Here is an 11916-nt window from a genome sequence, read left to right on the forward strand (position 1 = left end):
CACCGATAATTAATTCGTTCCATTGTTCCACCTGTATGATTTTTTCTTTGATATGATCTGTGAGTTTTGGAAAGAAATTCTTCCCAAGATGAGAATTACTAAATAAATAATTATTAAAATATTTTAATTAATAAATTATTAATTAAATATAAAATATTTAATAATTTTAACATTTTTTTATTATTTTTAATATAATATTTTAATGCACATAAAAATTATTATTTAATTTAATTTTTGAAATTAAATTTACAATATTTTAAAAATAAATTTACAGTGATTGATTCTGTTTTGTGGTCTGCATCAGCTTGTTGCTCTAATTTTTCAATGTACTATGTGGTCCATATTTTAAGATACCTCATCAACGATGAGATATTTTTTTTTAATTATTTATATATATATACATGAATAATATCTTTTATAAATATTGTATTATAAATTTTCTATGAAGAAAAAGACATATTTATATATAGAGTTTCTTTTTATTAATTAAAGTTTAATTTTTTGAAAAAAATATTTTAAAATTATTTATTCTAAATATATTATATATACATAAGAAATTATGCTAGATACATAGATTTTATATTTTTATATTTTAATTTATAATGAATTCAATTTAAGTAAAAATTTTTGTTACGATATATTTTTTTTTAATTTAATTTATTATAAATTTAAAATATAAAATATATAATAAAATTTATTTTTTTTTCCTTTTCGTGGGAGGGAGAGTTGTGGAATTCAATCTATCAAAAAATTTCACACCAACCATTTTTTCTTTTAAAAATAGTTTTCATTATTTTTTTTTATTTTTATTATAAGGTAAAAGCAATAAAGAGTAAGTCTTGTAAATATGCAATTTCATTTTAGTAATTTTATGATATTAATTTATTTAGTATCATATCAATAAGAATAATATTTAATTGATTTTCTTTTTTTTTAATTTCGAATCTTTTAATATAGCTATTTTGATATTTTTTATTTTTATTTTTCAATTTAAAATCTAAAAATTTTTAAGAATATAATTTAATTAATGTTTTTTATTAATTTTCATATTTTAAATTAAAAAATTTAATTATTTTTAATTAAAAATTCATTTTAAATGAATTTTTTTTTACTAATGATTCATTCCAAACGAAACATATAAAAAGAAATAGAATTAATTAATTATTATGTGATCTATTAAACCTCTATTGAATAAAAAAAAATTATTCTTTGCATCTTCTTTTTCAACGAGTATGACTATAAGTTCTAAAATATATATTTATTTGCAATTCACCCATTTCCCACCAAAGGAAAAAAAAAGAATGGTTCATTTTTATCTTCAAAAAAAAAAAAAATTGCCTCGTTTGTTTCATGAGAAAAACGTTTATGAAATTAAAAAAATTATAGTCCGAGGACTTGACGTAGCAATTAATTATAGACTTTCGGGTGTGGCTCAAATCTGAAAAAACAGCATACCTCTGTATGAATGCCACTCTTGTTTGCTCCCAACTACCATTGAATAGCGACAACTGTGTATCTAATGTCCACAAATTTCCTTAGTCTGTACTCATAAAATGAAATAACAACAATGCCCTCGTTGTAACAACTCAAACAAAAATAATAATAATAATAATAAATAAATTAAAAATTAGATTAAACAAAAAAAAAATAAAATTTTTTCAAGAATGAATCTGGACAACATGTTTATCTAGGTTCATTCTCAGAATTTCAAAAAAAAAAATTAGAAAACCAGCAGCAGCCCCCCCTCCCTTTTTCTTCCGACCGGCGAGGCGTCCCCTCACCCTGAGCGATGCCGGCGAGCCACCAGCCGGCCGGTAGCACCGCCAGACGCGGCGGTAAGAGAAGGAGAAGAGAGAGAAAACACACGCGCAGTTAGCAGTGGCTTTCTGGGCTGATTCCGGCTTCGTCCGACATCCGATCGAAGCGATTCAGGTGGCGTTGGAAAGCTTGTTCTAAGAGCTTTCTTTTGATACCAATTTTGCAGCAAATGGAGGTCGGATGAGTGAGATATGAAGGAGAGAAGTTCCTGGTTTTTCAAGCTTTTGGGTCAGATCTAGGACGATCCGACCGTTGGATTGACGATCCGAGACCACTTATGGACTGAGGGAGAGGAGAGGAACATGATGGTATGATCAGATCCGGCAAATGTAGCCAGTGACCAGCGGCCGACCACCATGCACGGTGGTTCTGGCAGTGGCTCCGGTGGGCTTTGAAGATGATTCAACTTCCAGAGGCTTCCTCATAAATTTTTGAGACACAGATAAATTTCGGGTAAGATTATTTCCATTATTTCTCTGTCTATAGAGCATAAATGCAGTGTTTCTTAAACAGAAAAAATTGGAGAAAAATTCTAAGAAAAATATATGATGAAAGTAAAATTATTTGGAGATATTCTATGGTGTTTGTTGAATTTTTTACTGATTGTAGGATATTTTTGAAAAATATAGATGGATTTTAGTTAGATTTTTTTGCATATGGACATATAAGATTATTTGAAATTATGATATTTAAATTTTCTATGATTGGTTGAAACTTGAGGATGGAGGTTTAAATATGTGAATATTGAATTAGGTTGAATTAAGAATATGTTAGCTGTTGGAAACTTATGGAATTGAGTAATATTCTTGAATAAAATATTCATGGGTGATTAGAAAATTACAATTCATTTTGCAATAGTCTTATAATATTATTAAGGACCACGGGGCGAAATTTTAGAATTTTTAGAGCTTGTTTGAGTAGATTTTTGCAAAATGTCAATTATAAGGACTAAAACGTAATTTTTAAGATTTTGAGTATTGCTTGGTTTGGAGGGCCTAGGAGGGGCCATATAATGATGATGAGATATGAGTTGAATTTAGAAGTATTATTTAAGCCTTTTTGCAGGTTAGGTAGGTCCTAGGTATAGGGAAAACTCTACCGGATTTCCAGCATGAATTAGGTTGTCTGTTGCCTCTTTAGAGTTTTATCTTAACTTAGTACTAATAAATTTATAATTTAATTATTAGGTGATCGAGATCAGCCATTTTTCTTCATCCAGCAGCCATAATAGTCATCGGTGTACTGTGAGTAAAATATTAATTTTAATTGTAATTTCGCTATTATTATATGTTCAAGCATGCCCATGCATCACATATATATATGTATCTATGTAGTTAAACTATAGGCACGTTTTATGTTGCATTCACAACTGTTAAAGTGCCATTGATGTTGTTGTGGTAATTTGGAGCAGTGTGCGTACGTTAGCGTGCGTGTGATGTGGTGTTAGCTATGGATAGGACGGGTAGACATGGCTTGAGATCTTCGCTGGGACCTGGTCCTTCGAGGTAGACACGTCTTGAGTTCTTCGCTGGGACCCCGATTTGGTTATTTAAGTGGAAGTCCGAGCTAAGTTATTCGCTGGCACAGGTTGGATTAAGAGAGCTGTATAGGGGATCAGCTCTCATATATGTATTGTTTGACATTATCGGGTGTATGAGTGCTCCAAATTACCTTTTTGCTGTTATGATGTGAAAATATTGCTGATGTCGCATTTCACTCTACAAGGTGCATTAGCTTTAGATAGCTATAGAGATTATGATTAAAATTGGTATTTCTCTCTGAGTCGAACGCTCACTCCTGTTCACCATATTTTTCTAGCCTACAAGAGGAGACCTTTTTCAGAATAACCTGTCCCTTTCCTCGCAGGTTATGGAGAAAATTACTTAACTGTATTATTATTGTCTAAATTTGTAATGTAAAACTCTGCATGTACTAGAAGTAGCATTAATCATATTGGGGACTGCATGAATTTAAGTTTTGTATTAACAAATGAAAAATTTTTATGAGTTTTAATTAGTTTGTAAATGATGTAACAGGGTTGAGCTGGGCTCCCCTAATTTTAGATTCTGATAATTTCTGGGCTAAGTTGGCCCGAAATAAAATTATAACAGTTTAATTTAAATTATTTTTATATGCATATTGGGCCTAAATTGTGGGCTTGGTTATGGGTTGAGGAATAGTTAAGCTTACTACGGGGCTCGGGGGCTTTAGGCTGGCCCAGGTCCTAGTGCCGATCTGGCCCATAGGTTGGGTTGTGACAAAGTTGGTATCAGAGCTTAGGTTCTAGATTCATGGGAAATACTATACTTGGGAGTGTAAAAGGAGTCTTATTAGGATGTTACATGCAGAGTATAGGATTCTGTTTTGTCTTTTTCTAGATTCTGCATTATACCTCGGGAAATATAAAAATGCCTCAGTTAGTGTCTTGATTTTCATGCAGTACATAGAAATGTGAAATAGAGTTAGCAGACATGTTGAGATCTGTCATGAGGATACGTACTCCAAGAAATGCTATGTTTCTGTCTGTATGGGTTTAAATGGTGTGCCCATTTCGTGCAAGGCATGAGTACATAAAGGTGAGTATTGAAAGTACAGTTGCCCTAGATAAGGATGAGGATACCACTGCTGGCAGTCATTAGTGGATGAACCAGTCAGAGTAAGTTTATGATAATAGTAGATTCTAGAGAGATAAGAGATTAGGAGACCTAATCGGTCAAGACGTATCGTAGCAACTATACAATTTTCTCAATGTCAACTCTGTAAGCTGCAGATTACAGTACCGACATGGGATTATTGTGTAGAGTTGCATACTTCCCTGTAGTGCTTATGATGAGGATGTTTGCAGGCAGTCTCTATTTTGGTATAGTTATGCTAGAATAGAGTTTTATATCTGCAGAGGAGTTGGGAACTCCTGGTTAGGGATCTAGAGCTAGAATATCGAAAGGTCACAGTTGGGTGGTAACAAGAGTCAATGACTCAGTTACCCTAGCATGAGCTAGAGTTGCATTAAGAGTTGCCATCAGACCAGAGGTTTCGGACTAGTTGCAAAGTAAAGGTGACACCTATAGAGTGAGACCATCTAGTCTTCAGTATGGAATTTTGGATGATTTTTGCAGAACAACAGACGTTTTGCTCAGAGCTTAGTGAGAATAGAATACCTTGTGTGTATTAGCAAGATGTAAAGTAGAATCCTACTACCTAGGGAAGGTCGAAACTATGAATTGATGATTCACAGAGCTATGATATGATAGGAGAGTCATTAATTTGACATGGTTTGGGCAAGGTGGTAAATGTAGTATCTTTGTTGCAGTAAGTTAGGGTATAGTCCTATCTTTTTAGAAGGGATCGAAGGTTATTACTAATAATGGTGACCAACAAAATAGTGCCTCATATGGGACTGTAGAGTGTGGTAGAGAGTAGTTGGCTCGGGTATCTTGGAAAGGATATAAGTTCCATTATAGGAATCATATATAATCAGATCACGATGGATGTAAATCCTTTGAATTGGATGATGGGTTTGGGTGCCCATAATCTTAAGTTTTGGCTAATTGAGTAAAGATGGAAAAATAATAATAATAATAATAATAATAATAATAATAATAATAATAATAATAATAATAATAATAACAAATAAATAAAATTACTGCAGCATTAGTTCTCGAGGTAGTAAGGGTATTATGTAAGCTAAAGGATAAGAATATAAATCATATGATAAAGGTATGACTGCAATTTCCTGAGTGCCTTTCTAACTTCATATTATTCAAAACAATAGTATAATCTAATTATAATAGTGTTAAGAGTAATAAATTAGCAAAGATAAATCATAAAAGGCCAATGGATAAAGAAAGTGCATAATGAAAGTTTGGACAATTGATTGCAGATGCAATATAATCTAAATGCCAGAGGAAGTACTAGCTAGAGTGGTCAAAGGACCAAATCTGAGTAGCACAGACATATGATAACGCGGTAGAGACTCTGAAAGATATAGTTAGCATGTACAACTGTCATGTTAGGAAGAAGAATGGAATCGAGGATAGAATAGTCAAGTTCTATTTTAGGTAAGACAAAGGAAATAAACGGAAGGACAACCTGAAGAGCGCATAATAAAAGGAACAAAGTTAAGATATAGGGTAGGCTAAGTGTTATTCTTGGCAAGGTGAATGACAAGGACGGAAAAACCCAAAATGGGACCACCTTAGTGAGAATAGTGATGGAGGTATGGAATCTAGTAATGTGATACTCATAGCATGATGTAGTTGAGGTAGTGCCGAAAGCTAAAATATAGAGCTTGGAGTTGCGTGATTGGATCATACTCTATCTATTCCCTATTCCTAAAGTGAAGTGGATAGCAATGGGGTAAGATTCTTTTAACTTGTTAACAGTATCAAGAAGACTAGGCAGAGAAAAAGAAGTTAGTAAGTAATAAGTTGAATAAAAGTCAATCTAAGGGATAAAAAAAAAAGTATGATGAGAGGAAAAGAATGATAGATAATGACACAGAGGCTTTAGGTTAGACTTTTGAGATAGTGAAAAGGTAGCTAGAGGTTCATTATGAATGTCAGGCAAACATTTTTAGTGTGACCAACAGAATCACTTTGCAGTGAAGCAATAACGATAGAACAACAGTAGGGGTATAACGAAAAGTGACAAGTATGGGTGGTTATAAATCACTAGAAAGTTCAAGGATCAAATTAATGACCATAGATAAGGGTGGAATTAGTGTTGGAAGAATCTATTAGTAAGAGAAGTCTTTCAGGATTCAACAAAAGTTAAGGGCACAATATAAACGATGATAGATATGAATCATAGGTCGAGTATAAGTAAAGTTAATAAAATTATAAAGTATTATGTCGGGAAGGACAATGGTACGATAAAGGGTTCATGCAGATGATACCTTATAGATAGGGCACAATTGTGCTAGGAGATGATGAAATTTCAAGAGAAAGACTAAGAAACATAGGTTAAACATTATTATATGGACAATCGGTGTAGTTAAATATAAGAGAATATTTTTCTTTCTTTTCAAGTTTAGCTTGTGCTATTGGTTCTAGAGGGTTATATAAGGAACAGAGACTGAGTCAAGGAGACCTAGTTATTTGAGAGTTTGGTAGGCACCAATTCATATACAATTTCCTGATATGAGAATGACAGTAAGTGCATACTTAGTGTTAAGTATGAAAGGACGATCAGAGTAATGACAGGAGTTAAATTGAGTTAGCTACTAAGGCTTACAACTGTTTTAAACTATGAGCTGGAGGAAATACTAATTGTGGATGAGTTTCAATAGATGAAATTGTTGCTGATGGGTAATTTGAGGTTGAATTTTGGAAAGTTGTGGGCAGTATATATGATTATATTAAGGAGAATAAACACGTGAAGTATCTTGTTTAGAATTAAGACATGGCACACATTTTCCACAGCCGTGTTAGTTCAGATGGAACTTATAGTTTCTGGAGCTCCTATCCATCCAGGATGAGCAATTTCCTACTAAGGTTGGTAGGGAATGATAATATTCTGATAGTTAAGTTGGGAAAAGGAGATACAAAAAGAAATTTGTATGGGTAATTATAAGTGTTACATAAGATGATGAATGTGCTGATAGGAGTAAATTGTAAGGTTAGAATTCTCAAAGTAATGGAACTAGCAATCAAGATAAGACTAAGAAATAAAAAGAAAGCTAAAGTTGATGAAGGGATAGACATCTTTGAAGGAAAAGGTGCAAGGGTGAGATAGGACTAAAATTAAGGAATAAGTACAGTAGGTTGAAAAGATATCAACAATACCAGAAATAGGAAAAAGGAAGTGGATAAGATGCAAAGGACAGGAAGAAAGCTCGATAGAGCTAGTTATAATGATGAGGATAAGAAGGAATATGTATGCTAGGAACACACTAAGAGATGTTTAAAACAAGTTATTATGAGATGATAGATTAAAGGAGTAGTAGAGCCTCGATCTAAGTGCCAATGTGTCAGAAGTAGGCCACATACTAAGAAGCTTTAGGAAAAAGTCTAGATATTCTCATTCCAGAGGAGGAGTGAGAATTAATAAAGTCGCATGGACTGGGTAGTCAGGAATATAAACACATTTGTCATATAAGAGAGGAGACCCAGTTTGCTTTCCAATGTTGATAAATGGTACACTTAGCCCTTGGAGGGAACTCTACCTAACTAGTTACATAAGATGGACAAAGGTTGGTCTAAAGACCTTAGTAATGACACAAAAGAGATTAAAAATTTAAAGTATCATGGGAGTGAGAAGATTTATAGGTATTGACCACTGAGGTCATAAGAAGAGGGAAGATCCCGAACAAGATGCCTAGATTAGGTGCTACAAGAAAGCTACTCATAGGATACCTTAAGATAAGGAACATAAGTCATGTTTTGGGGAAACAGAGATTATTGAAACAAAGGGATGAGGACTGAAGTCACCAAGAGACACGTTAGGACGTAATAAAAGTAAGATAAGCGCCAAAGTTAATTAAAGTTATCAGATATCAAGTCGAGAGTAATGGAGTTATAATGAATACCTGAGATGTCAGAAGAATGGTCAGTGAATAGCCAAGAGATAAGAGCATCTCTAGAAAGAGATGATGACAAATAGGACACTATAGTAGAATCAAAAAGCAGTAGAATGTCATATATAATATACGAAGAGTTTGAAGAATAAATGTTTTACCAACCTCTGCATAGCTGGAGGAGTAATGATTGCACTTGTTCTAATAATCTTCTTTTCCTTATCTCTTGTTTATTCGAAAATTCGAGGACGAATTTTTCTTGAGGGGGGAAGAATGTAACAACTAAAAAAAAATTTTTAAATAATAATAATAATAATAAATAAATTAAAAATTAAATTAAACAAAAAAAAACAAAAAAAAAATAACATGTCTGTCCAGATTCATTCCCAGAATTTCAAAAAAAAAATCGAAACCAAAAACGCCCCTTAAAACTCTCCCTCCCGTCACTCTCCTTCCCCCTCCCTTTTTCTTCAGGCCGACAAGCCTCTAGCCACCATGGCCGGCGAGCCACCACCGTGCAGAGCACTGCCAAACGCGGCAGTAAGAGAAGGAGAAGAGAGAGAAAACGTGCGCGCAGTGGGCAATGGCTTTCCGGGCCGATTCCGGCTTCCTCCAACGTCTGATCGAGGCGATTTAGGTGGCGTTGGAAAACTTGTTCTGAGAGCTTTCTTTTGATACTAATTTTGCAGCAAATGGAGGTCGGATGAGTGAGATATGGAGGAGAGAAGTTTCGGGTTTTTCAAGCTTTTGGGTCAGATCTAGGACGATCCGAGACCACTTATGGACTGAGGGAGAGGAGAGGAACATGATGGTATAATTAGATCCGGCAAATGTCGCCAGTGATCGGCGGCCGGCCACTGTGCGCGGTGGTTCCGGCGGTGGCTTCGGTGGGCTTTGGAGATGATTCAATTTTCAGAGGCTTCCTCATAAATTTTTGAAATTTTTGAGACACAGATAAATTTCGGGTAATATTATTTTCATTATTTCTCTGTCTGTGGAGCATAAATGCAGTGTATCTTAAACAGAAAAAATTGGAGAAAAATTCTAAGAAAAATATATGATGAAAGTAAAATTATTTGGAGATATTCTATGGTGTTTGTTAAATTTTTGAGTGATTGTAGGATATTTTTGAAAAATATAGATGGATTTTAGTTAGATTTTTTAGCATATGGGCATATAAGATTATTTGAAATTATGATATTTAAATTTTATATGAGTGGTTGAAACTTGAGGATGGATGTTTAAATATGTGAATATTGAATTGGGTTGAATTAAGAATATGTTAGCTGTTGAAAACTTATAGAATTGAGTAATATTCTTGAATAAAATATTCATGGGTGATTAGAAAATTACAATTCATTTTGCAATAGTCTTATAATATTATTAAGGACCGCGGGGCGAAATTTTAGAATTTTTAGAGCTTGTTTGAGTGGATTTTTATAAAATGTCAATTATAGGGACTAAAACGTAATTTTTAAGATTTTGAGTATTGCTTGGTTTGGAGGGCCCAGGAGGGGCCATATAATGATGATGAGATATGAGTTGAATTTAGAAGTATTATTTGAGCCTTTTTGCAGGTTGGGTAGGTTCCAGGTATAGGGAAAATTCTGTCGGATTTTCGGCATGAATTAGGTTGTCTGTTGCCTCTTTAGAGTTTTATCTTAACTTAGTACTAATAAATTTATAATTTAATTATTAGGTGATCGAGATCAGCCATTTTTCTGCATCCAACAGTCATAATAGTCATCGGTGTACTGCGAGTAAAATATTAATTTTAATTGTAATTTCGCTATTATTATATGTTCAAGCATGCCCATGCATCACTTATATATATGTATCTATGTAGTTAAACTCTAGGCACGTTTTATGTTGCATTCACAACTGTTAAAGTGCCATGGATGTTGTTGTGGTAATTTAGAGCAGTGTGCGTGCGTTGGCGTGTGTGTGATATGGTGTTGGCTATGGATAGGACGGGTAGACACGGCTTGAGATCTTCGCTAGGACCCGGTCCTTCGGGGTAGACACGACTTGAGTTCTTTGCTGGGACCCCGATTTGGTTATTTAAGTGAAAGTCCGAGCTGAGTTCTTCGCTGGCACAAGTTGGATTAAGTGAGCTGTATAGGGGATCAGTTCCCATATATGTATTGTTTAACATTATCGGGTGTGTGAGTGCTCCAAATTACCTTTTTGCTGTTATGATGTGAAAATATTACTGATGTTGCATTTCACTCTACAGGGTGCATTAGCTTGAGATAGCTATAGAGATTATGGTTAAAATTGGTATTTTACTTTCTGAGTCGAACGCTCACTCCTGTTCACCATATTTTTCCAGGCTAGAGGAGTAGACATTTTTCAGAATAACCTGTCCCTTTCCTCGTAGGTTATGGAGAAAATTACTTAATTGCATTATTATTGTCTAAATTTATAATTTAGAACTCCGCATGTACTAGAAGTAGCATTAATCCTGTTAGGGACTGCATGAATTTAAGTTTTGTATTAACAAATGAAAAATTTTTATGAGTTTAATTAGTTTGTAAATGATGTAACAGGTTGAGCTGGGCTCCCCTAATTTTAGATTCTGATAATTTCTGGGCTAAGTTGGCCCGAAATAAAATTATAACAGTTTAATTTAAATTATTTTTATATGCATATTGGGCCTAAATTGTGAGATTGGTTATGGGTTAAGGAATAGTTAGGCTTACTACGGGCCTCGGGAGCTTTAGGCTGGCCCAAGTCCTAATGCCGGTCCGGCCCATTGGTTGGGTTGTGACACTCGTAATCTTGTCAGTTGAACGAAATTTTAAATGCAAGAAAAAATTATTTAAATTTGAGTTTGTTTTTATAACACTCAATCTCTATCTGTAGTCGGAGTAGTGTGTATATACCTTTGAGACACCCATTAATAATTCTTCTGACAAATTTTGATTTCTTTATTTCTAATTATATTTTATTTAAGGGGAAAACATTAAAAAAATTTTAAATTTACTTAAGTCATAAAAAAATAAAATTTATAGGTTTTCCATCTATTTGAAATTTCTCAAATAATAAAATTAAATTTGAAATTCAATATAAAAATTCAATTGTAACACCCCTAATTTTTAAATTTATTATTTTATGAGTAATTATTTATATTTTGTTTTATTTAAATTTTAGAAAATTATTTGAAATTTTTCAGATTTTAGAAATCAGGTTCGATTTTTCGAAAATATAAAACTTTGATGATTCTTAAAAATTAATTTAAAGACCACGTGGCAAAACTAAAAATATATTTTGACTCTACGAATTTTTCTAAGTTTTCCAAAATTTTTTTGAAATTTTTGGGCCTCGTTTTCGGTCCCAAAGTAGAGTAAAAATTCAATTTCAGGTATTTTGAATCGAACCAGTCAAATCGAACCGAATCGGGTCTGACCTATCGAATCGGACTGCCCCTTCCCTTTTTCTTTTCTCCTCCCACGTCACGCGACCCTCTCCTCTCTCTCTCTCTCCTGTTTTCTCTCTCCTCCCTCCACCCCTCGCATGCTAGCCACTGCCACAGCCTACCACACACGCCGGCGCACCTCCAGGGGACCTCTTAGCCGCTGGCT

The sequence above is a fragment of the Hevea brasiliensis genome, chromosome 5 (assembly GCF_030052815.1).
Source record: "Hevea brasiliensis isolate MT/VB/25A 57/8 chromosome 5, ASM3005281v1, whole genome shotgun sequence".
NCBI classification, from domain to species: Eukaryota; Viridiplantae; Streptophyta; class Magnoliopsida; order Malpighiales; family Euphorbiaceae; genus Hevea; species Hevea brasiliensis.